At 36.8% G+C, this 12,232-nt stretch overlaps 1 protein-coding gene across 4 annotated transcripts in view; it reads left to right on the top strand.

Annotated features, from left to right (window-relative positions):
- The window catches only part of LOC125961817 (uncharacterized), a 90,849-nt gene that overhangs the window by 37,398 nt on the left and 41,219 nt on the right, over positions 1-12,232 (top strand). The gene's annotated exons all lie outside the window — the stretch shown is intronic.

Genomic DNA, 12,232 nt, shown 5'->3' with positions numbered 1-12,232 from the left:
TTCTAAGTCATTCCAGAATGCTATTTTCTATGTCGAGGAGTGGAGTTTGAGAGAGACATAAGAAGGAATAAAGTCCAATTTGGTTTTAAAGAATCATGGAGAAATGAAGATTATTTCTCTCATAATTTCCCTGTAGATAGAGCTCTTCTATGACTGACTGTTTCACTAAAGGAGGGAAATACAGGGTGTTATCCAGAAAATCATATCAGTTTACTTCAAGTCAGTCCTCTTCTGGGCAAACACATCTTTAACTTCATTTGTATTATATAGTATTTTAAATTATGAATTGTTTTGTCTTCTCAGGTCAGTTTCTTTTAGCCACGTGGGTTTGTTCTCTGTTTATTCCTTCCTCCTTCCCTCTCTTCCTTCTTCTCTCCTGTCCTCCCTTTTTTATTAGTGAATTGGAAAGACGATTTCCTTATATATGCTAAACTGTGCAATAGCAAACCCCCAAAATATAACTAACGTTTGATGAAGAAGACAATAACGAAAAAAAATTACAGTGGAAAAATCTTAGGAAACTGGAAGGAATTTGGGGGTCTTTCTGTCTCGAAGTAGATTTGGAATGTGAATTTCAGGTTCTCTTTTTTAATGCAGGGTTCCTAGTTGAGGCTTTATTTTGTTTCCAGAAAAACAATCAGCTTACATATTTTTTTAACAAGGTTTGCTTCACCTTTGGAAATTAGTAATGATTAAAAAGAATATTATATAGTTAAGTGATGTCTAACTTTTTTCCTCATGGGGTCACCGTAGTTCAGGTTATAGCCCTGATCTGTTTAATCCTCCAACAACCCTGAGAGGGAGCAAAGGGGCAGATGTTCTTTCCTCATTTCACAGATGAGAAAACTGAGGTTCAAAGATTCAAAGTGAGGTTAAGTGCTTCTGCCAAGGTCATTCTCTGAGGTGAAGCCGGAGCCAGGAATAGCACCTCATCCTCTTGTTTTCTCTCATGTGATTCTCCATCCGCTGACCCACTCTCACTATAAAAACAAACTGTACCAGGCCTCACACAATCCCTGAAATGTCCTTTTAGTAGGACACTATGGTAGTGACAAGATTGAACAGATATAAAGAATGCTGTAAAAAAGGACCTGTCTTTTTTGTTGACTCCATCCCATTAACTTCCACAGCCACACTGCATGAGAAACATGAGACATCCATTAAGATCATGTTCCCATTAGTGCCCAAAATCTAGCTAGAACTAGATTTTGCAGAAATTGAAGACACATCTTGTGGCCTGACTGCTGAAAATGAGTGTCTCAGGAGTCAGAGAGGCATTGCTGCTCAACGAAGTCAAGAATGCCCTTTGCTAATTGTTTCTCCTCCATTTCTGAGGGAATTTAAATTCATGATCGGCACCATATATTATACTTCAATACTATTCATCATCCATCTTGTACGTATTTGCAGGAAAGAATGTTGCCCAAGTCATTATATCCCGCCATGATTCACAGTCGTATGACTTTGGGTGGCAGCTCAGCAGGAGCTTACCGGTGCCTTAAATCATCCCTGTTGTGGACAGACAAGAGCGTGACCTCTTACTTCCCAAGCTGTCTCTTCATGAAATGAAAATGGAACTGAGAGTTTAGGGGAAAGTGTCTGGCTCTTGTAGTCATCTAATGAGGTCCTCATTTCTAGCTGCTAAGCATGCCCTTTAATTGGTGGTCACTCGAAAATCAATGATAATATAACTGTCCAACTCTTTGGAGCTATTTTCCTCTCTGCTTTCTATCCTGCAAGTGCACGATAAAAGAAACCACCCATTCAGCCATTATCTTGTGTCACTTACTATTCAGAGATCAGTCTTCCTTTATGTGCTCTTTCAGGAAAGACCTGGGTTGTATTTTTCACTTGCATTTCAGGCAGAGAGTAGAGTCCTTGGCACAGATTAAGTCCTCAAAAATGTTAGATGGGTGGTGGGTGAGCAGTTGGTTGCAGCACATGAGCAACTACAGTAGCATTGTGATACATGACACGGAAATGACCTCAGTTAGGGAAATAAATGCCTAGCACATATGCCACCACTTTCCCCTTCCATCTTCATTACAGTCCTTACTAATCTATTATGACATTTTTTCCCATTGGGTCTAGACATGACCTCAGGATCCGTGTAGAATATAAACAGTCCTGTGCAATGTAAACCTTGTATAATGTAAACAATGCTTTACTGTTTGATTTGAGTTGGGACACGAGAAGAATCCTATTTTCCGTCCATAACATAGACGTTGGGAATAATAGCTAATGCTTATGTAAACATATAGATTCATAGGATAGAAAAAATAATTTTTAAGAAATGACCTAGTACAGACTCAGGGGGAAAATATATGTTAACTTGATTATAGAAATTTGGTTCAGCCACTCAGCTTCAACCTTCAGAAATCATGTCACTTTTTATTTTAAACCAACATATGAATCCAAGGTATAGCAAAATAAACCATAAACCTTGCAGAACAGGGCCCTTCTAGATACGATCTCGTTAGGACCTGATCCTCCATGGTTGTATCTACACAGAGGGGTAATGCCAGGTCCCCTACTGGGAAGTTGAATTGGGGGAAGAGATAGACATAGAGGTACTATGGATAATTCTAGACTGACATGGTCATCAGGAAGTCCTATGAAAAATAATTTCTGGTGAGTATAGAGTAAATCAGCAATGAGAAATGGAGAGGATTGGAATTAAGTAGACTCATCACTAGTCCGTGGTTATTACCGGTGTACCAGTTTAGCAATGAATTACTCAAGGTAATTGATGCTAGGTAGTCTAACAAACACTCCTGAAAGCCAAGTGTCTTAACTTAATAAATGTTTATTTCTCTTGTCAGAGACCAGTGTGAATTAGGTGGTTCATTCTTAGCAGATTGCTTTCAAGTAGTGAATCAGGAACCCATGCCCCCTCCACCTTGAGGTGTTGTCTTAAATGCATGACTACCTAAACTACAGCAGAAGGGAACATGGGCAGTCATGCATAATATCTCCTGGCCAGGCCTGAAAGTGGTAGACCCATACACTTTCAACAAGAATGCAAAAACTTGACCTCTGCCTGGCTCCAAGGGAGGTTAGAAAAGGTCATTGTTCTGTGTGTGCAGGAAGAGGAGAATGGAATGCATCTCACTGTCTCATCCATAGCTGAAGGCAGGTAATCTGTGAGAGAGAGCAATGTTTGCAGATGGTGATACATGAAGATTGAGGAAGATTGATTTCTCAATCATTGAGGAGTACTGTTCCATCTAACTGAGTTCGGAATGGTAATAAAGTCATCCACTGAAAACTTACCAATCTAGTTTGTGTGCAAGATATTATGAATTATAGTCTTACCGTTAATTTAGCAGACCCACAAATATTTACATCTACCAAGCACCGTGCTGGCAACTGCAACTTACCAGTACTTCTTTCCTGGGCCCTGGATAATTTCCAGTAGTTGGTATCAGGATCTAAGCTATCTACTTGATGTGGACACTAGTCCCCTTGTAGCCCTGTCACAGGAGTCTTTAACCATTCGTGGCCAAAAACAAAGGAAATGGGCAAGAGTTACTGCTCTGCTTATCAGAAAGTGTCTCCTAAAGTCTTGTCTCCTAAATCATTTTTCTGGCCCCTTTATAGTAATTGTTTCTTTATTCACATTTCTTGGCCTACTGAATGCTATAATCAAATCCTCCTTCAATTTTCTTTTTTCTGAAGTATATAAAACTACATTTTCTTCAGCCTTTTTTTAAAAAATGATAATTATCTTGTTTATTTGTATTTGGAAAATCTAATGATATCGCATATTTAAAAATCACATAATATCAAAAGATAAATAGTAGTAGTAATTCCTTCTGGAATATTTTTGCCCCTCATCCAACCAACGTTAGGTCCCTTGCCCCCTTTCTTAGCAACTTTTACTAATTTCTTATGTGTCTATCAGAAGTTTTTTGTGGCAAAGGTACATGTGTATGTTTCAGAAATTACTGTTGTCATGAATTCACAGAAGCCAGAGCCTGGAAAGCATTAAGTGGTCCTGGGCACCCCATTTCCACTGAGAGAGCGTAGCAGTGCTCAAACGGCTGGGTGTCCTATAATTCAACTCAATTCTGGCACTATCTGCCTATAGATAGCATCAGATCTCACATGTTAAGGGCTCAGTCCAGCAGGAATGCACACACACACTTCAGGTGTCAGTCACCAAGTATTATGTTGTCACCTGTTCTTCTGACCCTTGTACCACAGATCAGAGGTTCCAACTACCCCCTTCTTAGCTTTAATTAATTTGCCCAAGTGACTCATAGAACTCACAGCAATATTATATTAACTAGATTAACCGGTGTATTATAAAATGATAAAACTCAGCAACAGCCAGATAGAAAACATGTATAGGACGAGGTATGGAGAGAAAGCATGGAGCCCACTCTCCCCAAATCACCATGTGCTCACCAACTGGGAAGCTCCCTGAACCCTGTCCTTGGGGGTTTATGGAGGCTTCAGTACACAGGTGTGTCTGAATAACTCATTGGCCATGGGCGATTGAGCTCAATCTTGAGTGGCTCTTCCCTGCCCTGAGGGCAAGGGGGTGGGACTGAAAGTTCCAACCTCTAATCACAAGGTTGGCTCCACAGGCTGCCTGCTTCCATCCTTAGGTGCTTTCCAAAGATCACCTTGTTAACATAACAAAAGACACCATTATCATCTCATCACTTAGGAAATCCCAAGGGTTTTAGAAACTCTGGCAGAAACTGGGACAGAGACCAAAAATATAATTCTTATTACTCCTAAAGCACAGTTATCTAGGTAATTGTTTGTGTCACCCCAAACAGGCAGTAGTCACCAGGGAAAATAAGTTAATTGCCAGTCTTTTCTATTAATTTTTAAAAATCAGATTTAAGAAGAGAATTTTTTGAATGGCCAGTGAAAATGTCTCTTACTTTAGCTCTTGCCCTTTTCTACTTATTATTTATTTTTTCAATTTTTAGTTTAGTTTTGAAAAGTGTCTTTAAGTTGTTTTAAGGTTAGAACCGAACCTTCCAGGGTTAAAAAAATATTGCGTCTCTTGAAAGATTATTTTAGACTTAGTGAAATGGATTTGATGCTAGAGAACATGTGACATCATACATTTGACCTTTTTGAAATGATTTACATTATATCAGCTACATTTTAAGTCCAGCAACTGTAACCAAAAAAAAGAAAGAAAAACCCTACTAATTAAGGCAACTTTGTAGATTGATGGCGTTAGATTATCATTTAAGATCTCAGTTTTAAACCAGATTTTTCCTCTAAATAGTGATCCAAAGAACACTAGTTTTACGGTCATTCTAATTAGTCAGACAGCCTTCTGATTGTTTAGTGCCTTCACTTGAAGTTTGTTAAATATTTTGAATATCACCTATGCTCCCATGGGACATTAGTGAATGTGAAGTCAACAAAAAAGAAAAAAAAGTAAGAAAAAGGATTTTGTAGTAAGATAAATTTGAGAAATCCTGGGTTCAGGAAATTTAAACATGTTTCTTGACTGGAGGACTTTTGAGATGTGGAATGAGCTATAATGTGCTCTGTGAATTTCACTGTTAAGTAGAGTTTGGTCTGAAGTGTTTTTAAACTTTATTTGGCTCTACAACCCTTTGTCAGTGGAACATTTTAAAGGACTCTTTGTTTCTAGCAACTTTGGAAAATGCTGTTCTGGTCTCAGTTAAGCCCTTGAAATCTTAGCATTTGGAAGGAGATCCATACACAAGCTCATCCAATTTCTGGTACAGAAATCTACCATGTATCCATGCTATAGGCTCACTCAGCTGTGGATGAGTATTTTGATAACAAAATGCTCACTACCCATAAATCAGCTGATTCTATAGTCGGAATGCTGGTCTGTTAGGAGGTTTTAACTTTTTAAGTGCCTTTTACTCTCAGAAAATTTTAAGTTTTAAAATTTTGTCTATTGGACCTAGATCTGATCTCTGGATTAAGATAAGTCCTACTCAAGTAAAAGAATCCTTATTTTTCAAGGATGATTTGTACATAAAAAAAAAAATCCATATACTTAAAATCATCTGTAAATAGTGATTGAAGAGTAATTGAAAATACATTTGAAAATAATTTTCATTTGAAGTTTATGTCAAAATATGTTATGATATAAACGAATCCAGTATATTTTCTCTTATAGCCAGTAAAATTTAGGTTAAATTTTAATTAAGCACAAGTGCTACAATTAAAAAAAAGAATTACATTCTATTTCGAGTGATTATTTCAGCAAAACTGGTTTATGGGACAGTAAACTGTCCTTCCCTGCATGTTCAATGTTAGCAGCTCAAACAGGCTAATTCTGGTAAAAATTCAACGGTTTTCCAAGGCCTTCTCTTAATTATTTGATACTCAATTGTTTTTTCTTTTACTTCTATTGTATCTCTTTTTTAAATTGTTAACTGCACATCCTCATTTATCAATGGCTTTGTATGTTTAACCCAGCAGATCTCTGGTATTATTTACAATGGCTTCATGATATTATATCTTTAAAATTCAGAATTTCACTTTAAAGTTGATTTGAATTTTATTTCTATTATACAGTATTATGTTTATGTTATGAATCCATCAGTGAGTAATTTTCTGAAACAGGATGAGCAGTTTGCTGACTTAGAAGGGCTGGAATCTATAGACACCTTAAAATTAGGATGTAGATAACGAATAGTTGGATGACAAGAAACCCTGTTATATGAAAACAGGAATAATAATGAGTGTTCCAAATCTTATCTTTTCTGTTCTTACTTTTCTCCAAAGGTTAGTACTAGAGACCTTAATTCTCCATTCAGTATTAAATGATTGACTATTTGCAGCCTTCCCACCATTCTCCCCACTTCTAGGTCTGAGTTGGATAAACCTTTTGGTTTCATCCTTTCTTTGTGAAGTAGTGTTCCTAGTCAAGCCAGAAGGCTGTTCCATTAAAGGTTTAGCATTTTAGTGATTTTAGTAGTAAGGGTAAGGATAAGTGGTCTTCAGCCCGTCACAGTCTTCCACCCAACCTTTCTTCAGATGAATTTCCTGCAGTAGAAAAATTAGACAACCAGGCTGAATGATTGAGTCCCTGACTATGACTAGCAATGAACTACTCAGCCCTGGCTTCCTGAGCATGCCATCCTTCAAAAACAGCCTGCCAGATGGAATCTCAATCCCCTAGCTTGGCATTCAAGATACTCATACTCTAATCCACCAAAATCCAGTTCCAGTAGTTCTCCCCACTTCTTTCATACAGCAAATATCCATTCACCCAACTGCATTCACTCATCTGGAGTACAAGTTCTTTTCCTTATATTCCAATATATCCCTATTTCATCTGCCTAGGAAGTCTTTCAACTTCTTCACAATCTTAAATACTACATGGTCTTTACTTTCCTACCTTTACAACTTGACCTTAAGAAAATTTTTGCTTTCCAAGATCTATAAGTCAATCAATCAATAAACCATTAATAAGTTCATAGGCTGCTTCAATACAGTTCTCCTCAATACAAATGTAGTTGTCAATCCTTAATAATAACAGCTTATATTTGATCACATAGAAATGTATTTTAACTCACATATTTGTTATCTAAAATGATAGTATAGCACTCTTCATTTTGTTGGTTATTTTCACGTATTTTAATGTCAGTATCACCTCTTTGAAGACTTAAAGTATATGTTGTCCATTTTTTCAGTATTTTAGTATCCTGCCCTGTTTTACACTTAGTGGGTGTTCAATAAATGACTTCAACACTTCACAGAATGGAGAAAATTTTCCCAAATCCTATAAGCGTTGACCCTCTCTGACTTTGCACATCACTTGTTAATGGCAGCTGGGTAGTTGTGTTTGATAGAAATTCAAGAAAAAATTTCTACATGTTTCAAGACCAAAGCCACAGTCATATGAGGACCTTAGTCAGCATCATGAATATATTCTTAAACATATACAATGGAGAATTGCACTTTTAAGATTTTGTGATGAACCACATGTAAAACAGTCATTCACATTTTATTTATTTATTATTATTTTTAAATATCCTTATTGGAGTATAATTGCTTTACAATGGTGTGTTAGTTTCTACTTTATAACAAAGTGAATCAGCTATACATATACATATATCCCCACATCTCCTCCCTCTTGTGTCTCCCTCCCACCCTCCCTATCCCACCCCTCTAGGTGGTCACAAAGCACTGAGCTGATCTCCCTGTGCTATGTGGCTACTTCCCACTAGCTGTCTATTTTACATTTGGTAGTGTATATATGTCCATGCCACTCTCTCTTTGTCCCAGCTTACCCTTCCCCCTTCCTATGTCCTCAAGTCCATTCTCTATGTCTGCGTATTTATTCCTGTCCTGCCCCTAGGTTCTTCAGAACCATTTTTTCTTTCTTTCTTTCTTTTTTTTTTTAGATTCCATATATATGTGTTAGCATATGGGACTTGTTTTTCTCTTTCTGACTTACTTCACTTTGTATGACAGACTCTAGGTCAATCCACCTCACTATGAATAACTCAATTTTGTTTTTCTTTACAGCTGAGTAATATTCCATTGTATATATGTGCCACATCTTCATTATCCATTCATCTGTCGCTGGACACTTAGGATGCTTCCATGTCCTGGCTATTGTAAATAGAGCATCAAAGAACATTCTGGTACATGTCTCTTTTTGAATGATGATTTTTTCAGGGTATATGCCCAGGACTGGGATTGCTGGGTCGTATGGTAGTCCTATTTTTAGTTTTTTAAGGACCCGACATACCGTTCTCCATAGTGACTGTATCAATTTACATTCCCACCAACAGTACAAGAGTGTTCCCTTTTCTCCACACCCTCTCCAGCATTTATTGTTTGTAGATTTTTTTGATGATGGCCATTCTGACCGGTGTGAGGTGATACCTCATTGCACTTTTGATTTGCATTTCTCTAATGATTAGTGATGTTGAACATCCTTTCATGGGTTTGTTGTCAATCTGTATATTTTCTTTGGAGAAATGTCTGTTTAGGGCTTCTGCCCATTTTGGGATTGGCTTGTTTGTTTTTTTGATGTTGAGCTGCATGAGCTGCTTGTATATTTTGAGATTAATCCTTTGTCAGTTTCTTCATTTGCAAATATTTTCTCCCATTCTCAGGATTGTCTTTTCATCTTGTTTATGGTTTCCTTTGCTGTGCAAAAGCTTTTAAGTTTCATTAGGTCCCATTTGTTTATTTTTGTTTTTATTTCCATTTCTCTAGGAGGTGGGTCAGAAAGGATCTTGCTGTGATTTATGTCATAGAGTATTCTGCCTGTTTTCCTCTAAGAGTTTTATAGTGTCTGGTCTTACATTTAGGTCTTTAATCCATTTTGAGTTTATTTTTGTGTATGGTGTTAGGGAGTGTTCTAATTTCATTCTTTTAAATGTAGCTGTCCAGTTTTCCCAGCACCATTATTGAAGAGGCTGTCTTTTCTCCATTGTATATTCTTGCCTCCTTTATGAAAAATAAGGTGACCATATGTGCGTGGGTTTCTCTCTGGGCTTTCTATCCTGATCCATTGATGTATATTTCTGTCTTTGTGCCAGTACCATACTGTCTTGGTTACTGTACCTTTGTAATATAGTCTGAGGCCTGGGATTGTAATTCCTCTAGCTCTGTTTTTCTTTCTCAAGATTGCTTTTGGTATTCAGGGTCTTTTGTGTTTCCATACAAATTGTGAAATTTTTTGTTCTAATTCTGTGAAAAATGCCGTTGGTAGTTGGATGGGTATTGCATTGAATCTGTAGATTGCTGTGGGTAGTATTGTCATTTTCACAATGTTGATTCTTCCAATCCAAGAACATGGTATATCTCTCCATCTGTTTGTATCATGTTTAATTTCTTTCCTCAGTGTCTTACCGTTTTCTGCATAAAGGTCTTTTGTCTCTTTAGGTAGGTTTATTCCTAGGTATTTTATTCTTTTTGTTGCAGTGTTAAATGGGAGTGTTTCCTTAATTTGTGTTTCAGATTTTTCATTATTAGTGTATAGGAATGCAAGAGATTTCTGTTCATTTATTTTGTATCCTGCTATATAACCAAATTCATTGATTAGCTCTAGTAGTGTTCTGGTGCATCTTTAGGATTCTCTATGTATAGTATCATGTCATCTGCAAACAGTGACAGCTTTACTTCTTCTATTCCAATTCAGATTCCTTTTATTTCTTTTTCTTCTCTGATTTCTGTGGCTAGAACTTCCAAAACTATGTTGAATAATAGTGGTGAGAGTGAACAACCTTGTCTTGTTCCTGATCTTAGAGGAAATGGTTTCAGTTTTTCACCATTGAAAACGGTGTTGGCTGTGGGTTTGTCATATATGGCCTTTATTATGTTGACGCAAGTTCCCTCTATGCCTACTTTCTGGAGGGTTTTTATCATAAATCGTTGTTGAATTTTGTTGAAAGCTTTTTCTGCATCTATTGAGATGATCATACGGCTTTTCTCCTTCAGTTTGTTAATATGGTTTATCGCATTGATTGATTTGCATATATTGAAGAATCCTTGCATTCCTGGGATAAACCCCACTTGATCATGGTGTAGGATCCTTTTAATGTGCTGTTGGATTTTGTTTGCTAGTATTTTGTTGAGGATTTTTGCATCTATGTTCATCAGTGATATTGGCCTGTAGTTTTCTTTCTTTGTGACATCTTTGTCTGGTTTTGGTATCAGGGTGATGGTGGCCTCGTAGAATGAGTTTGGGAATGTTTCTCCCTCTGCTATGTTTTGGAAGAGTTTGAGAAGGATAGGTGTTAGCTCTTCTCTAAATGTTTGCTAGAACTCGCCTGTGAAGCCATCTGGTCCTGGGCTTTTGTTGGAAGATTTTTAATCATGGTCTCTATTTCAGTGCTTCTGATTGGTGTCTTTATATTTTCTATTTCTTCCTAGTTCAGTCTCAGAAGGTTGTGCATTTCTAAGAATTTGTGTGTTTCTTCCAGGTTGTCCATTTTATTGGCATAGAGTTGCTTGTAGTGATCTCTCATGATCCATTGTATTTCTGCAGTGTCTGTTGTTACTTCTCCTTTTTCATTTCTAATTCTATTGATTTGAGTCTTCTTCCTTTTTTTCTTGATGAGTCTGGCTAATGGTTTATCAATTTTGTTTATCTTCTCAAAGAACCAGCTTTTAGTTTTATTGATTTTTGCTCTTGTTTCCTTCATTTGTTTTTCATTTATTTCTGATCTGATTTTTATGATTTCTTTCCTTCTGCTAACTTTGGAGGTTTTTTTGTTCTTCTTTTCCTATTTGCTTTAAGTGTAAGGTTAGATTGTTTATTTGAGTTGTTTCTTCCTTCTTGAGGTAGGCTTGTATTGCTATAAACTGCTCTCTTACAACTGCTTTTGCAGCATCCCGTAGGTTTTGCGCCATCGTGTTTTCATTGTCATTCGTTTCTAGGTATTTTTTGATTTCTTTAGTGGTCTCTTGGTAATTTAGTAACATATTGTTTAGCCTCCATGTTTTTGTATTTTTTAGTTTTTTTCCTGTAATTGATAGCTACTCTTGTAGCATTATGGTCAGAATAGGTACTTGGTACGATTTTAATTTTCTTACATGTACCAGGGCTTGACTTGTGACAAGTCAGTATATGATCTATCCTGGAGAATGTTCCATGAGCACTTGAGAAGAAAGTGTATTCTGTTCTTTATGATGGAATGTTCTATAAATATCAGTTACGTCCATCTTGTTTAATGTGTCATTTAAAGCTTGTCTTTCCCTATTTATTTTCATTTTGGATGATCTGTCCTTTGGTGAAAGTGGGGTGTTAAAGTCCCCTCCTATGATTGTGTTACTGTTGATTTCCCCTTCTATGGCTGTTAGCATTTGCCTTATGTATTGAGGTGCTCCTATTTTAGGTGCATAAATATTTACAATTGTTATATCTTCTTCTTGGATTGATCCCTTGATCCTTATGTAGTGTCCTTCTTTGTCTCTTGTAATAGTCTTTATTTTAAAGTCTATTTTGTCTGATATGAGAATTGCTATTCCAGCTTTCTTTTGATATCCATTTGCATGGAATATCTTTTTCCATCCCCTCACTTTCAGTCTGTATGTGTCCCTAGTATGTGTCTGAAGTGGTTCCTTTGTAGACAGCATATATAGGGGTCTTGTTTTTGTGTCCATTCAGCCAGTCTATGTCCTTTGGTTGGAGCATTTAATTCATTTACATTTAAGGTAGTTATTGATATGTATGTTCCTATTCCCATTTTCTTAATTCTTTTGGGTTTGTTATTGGAGGTTTTTTCCTTCTCTTGTGTTTCCTATCTAGAGA

This window comes from Orcinus orca, chromosome 17 (assembly GCF_937001465.1).
Source record: "Orcinus orca chromosome 17, mOrcOrc1.1, whole genome shotgun sequence".
Classification (NCBI taxonomy): domain Eukaryota; kingdom Metazoa; phylum Chordata; class Mammalia; order Artiodactyla; family Delphinidae; genus Orcinus; species Orcinus orca.
The sequence above is the reverse complement of the archived record's forward strand: the minus strand, read 5'-3'. Positions and strand labels throughout refer to the sequence as shown.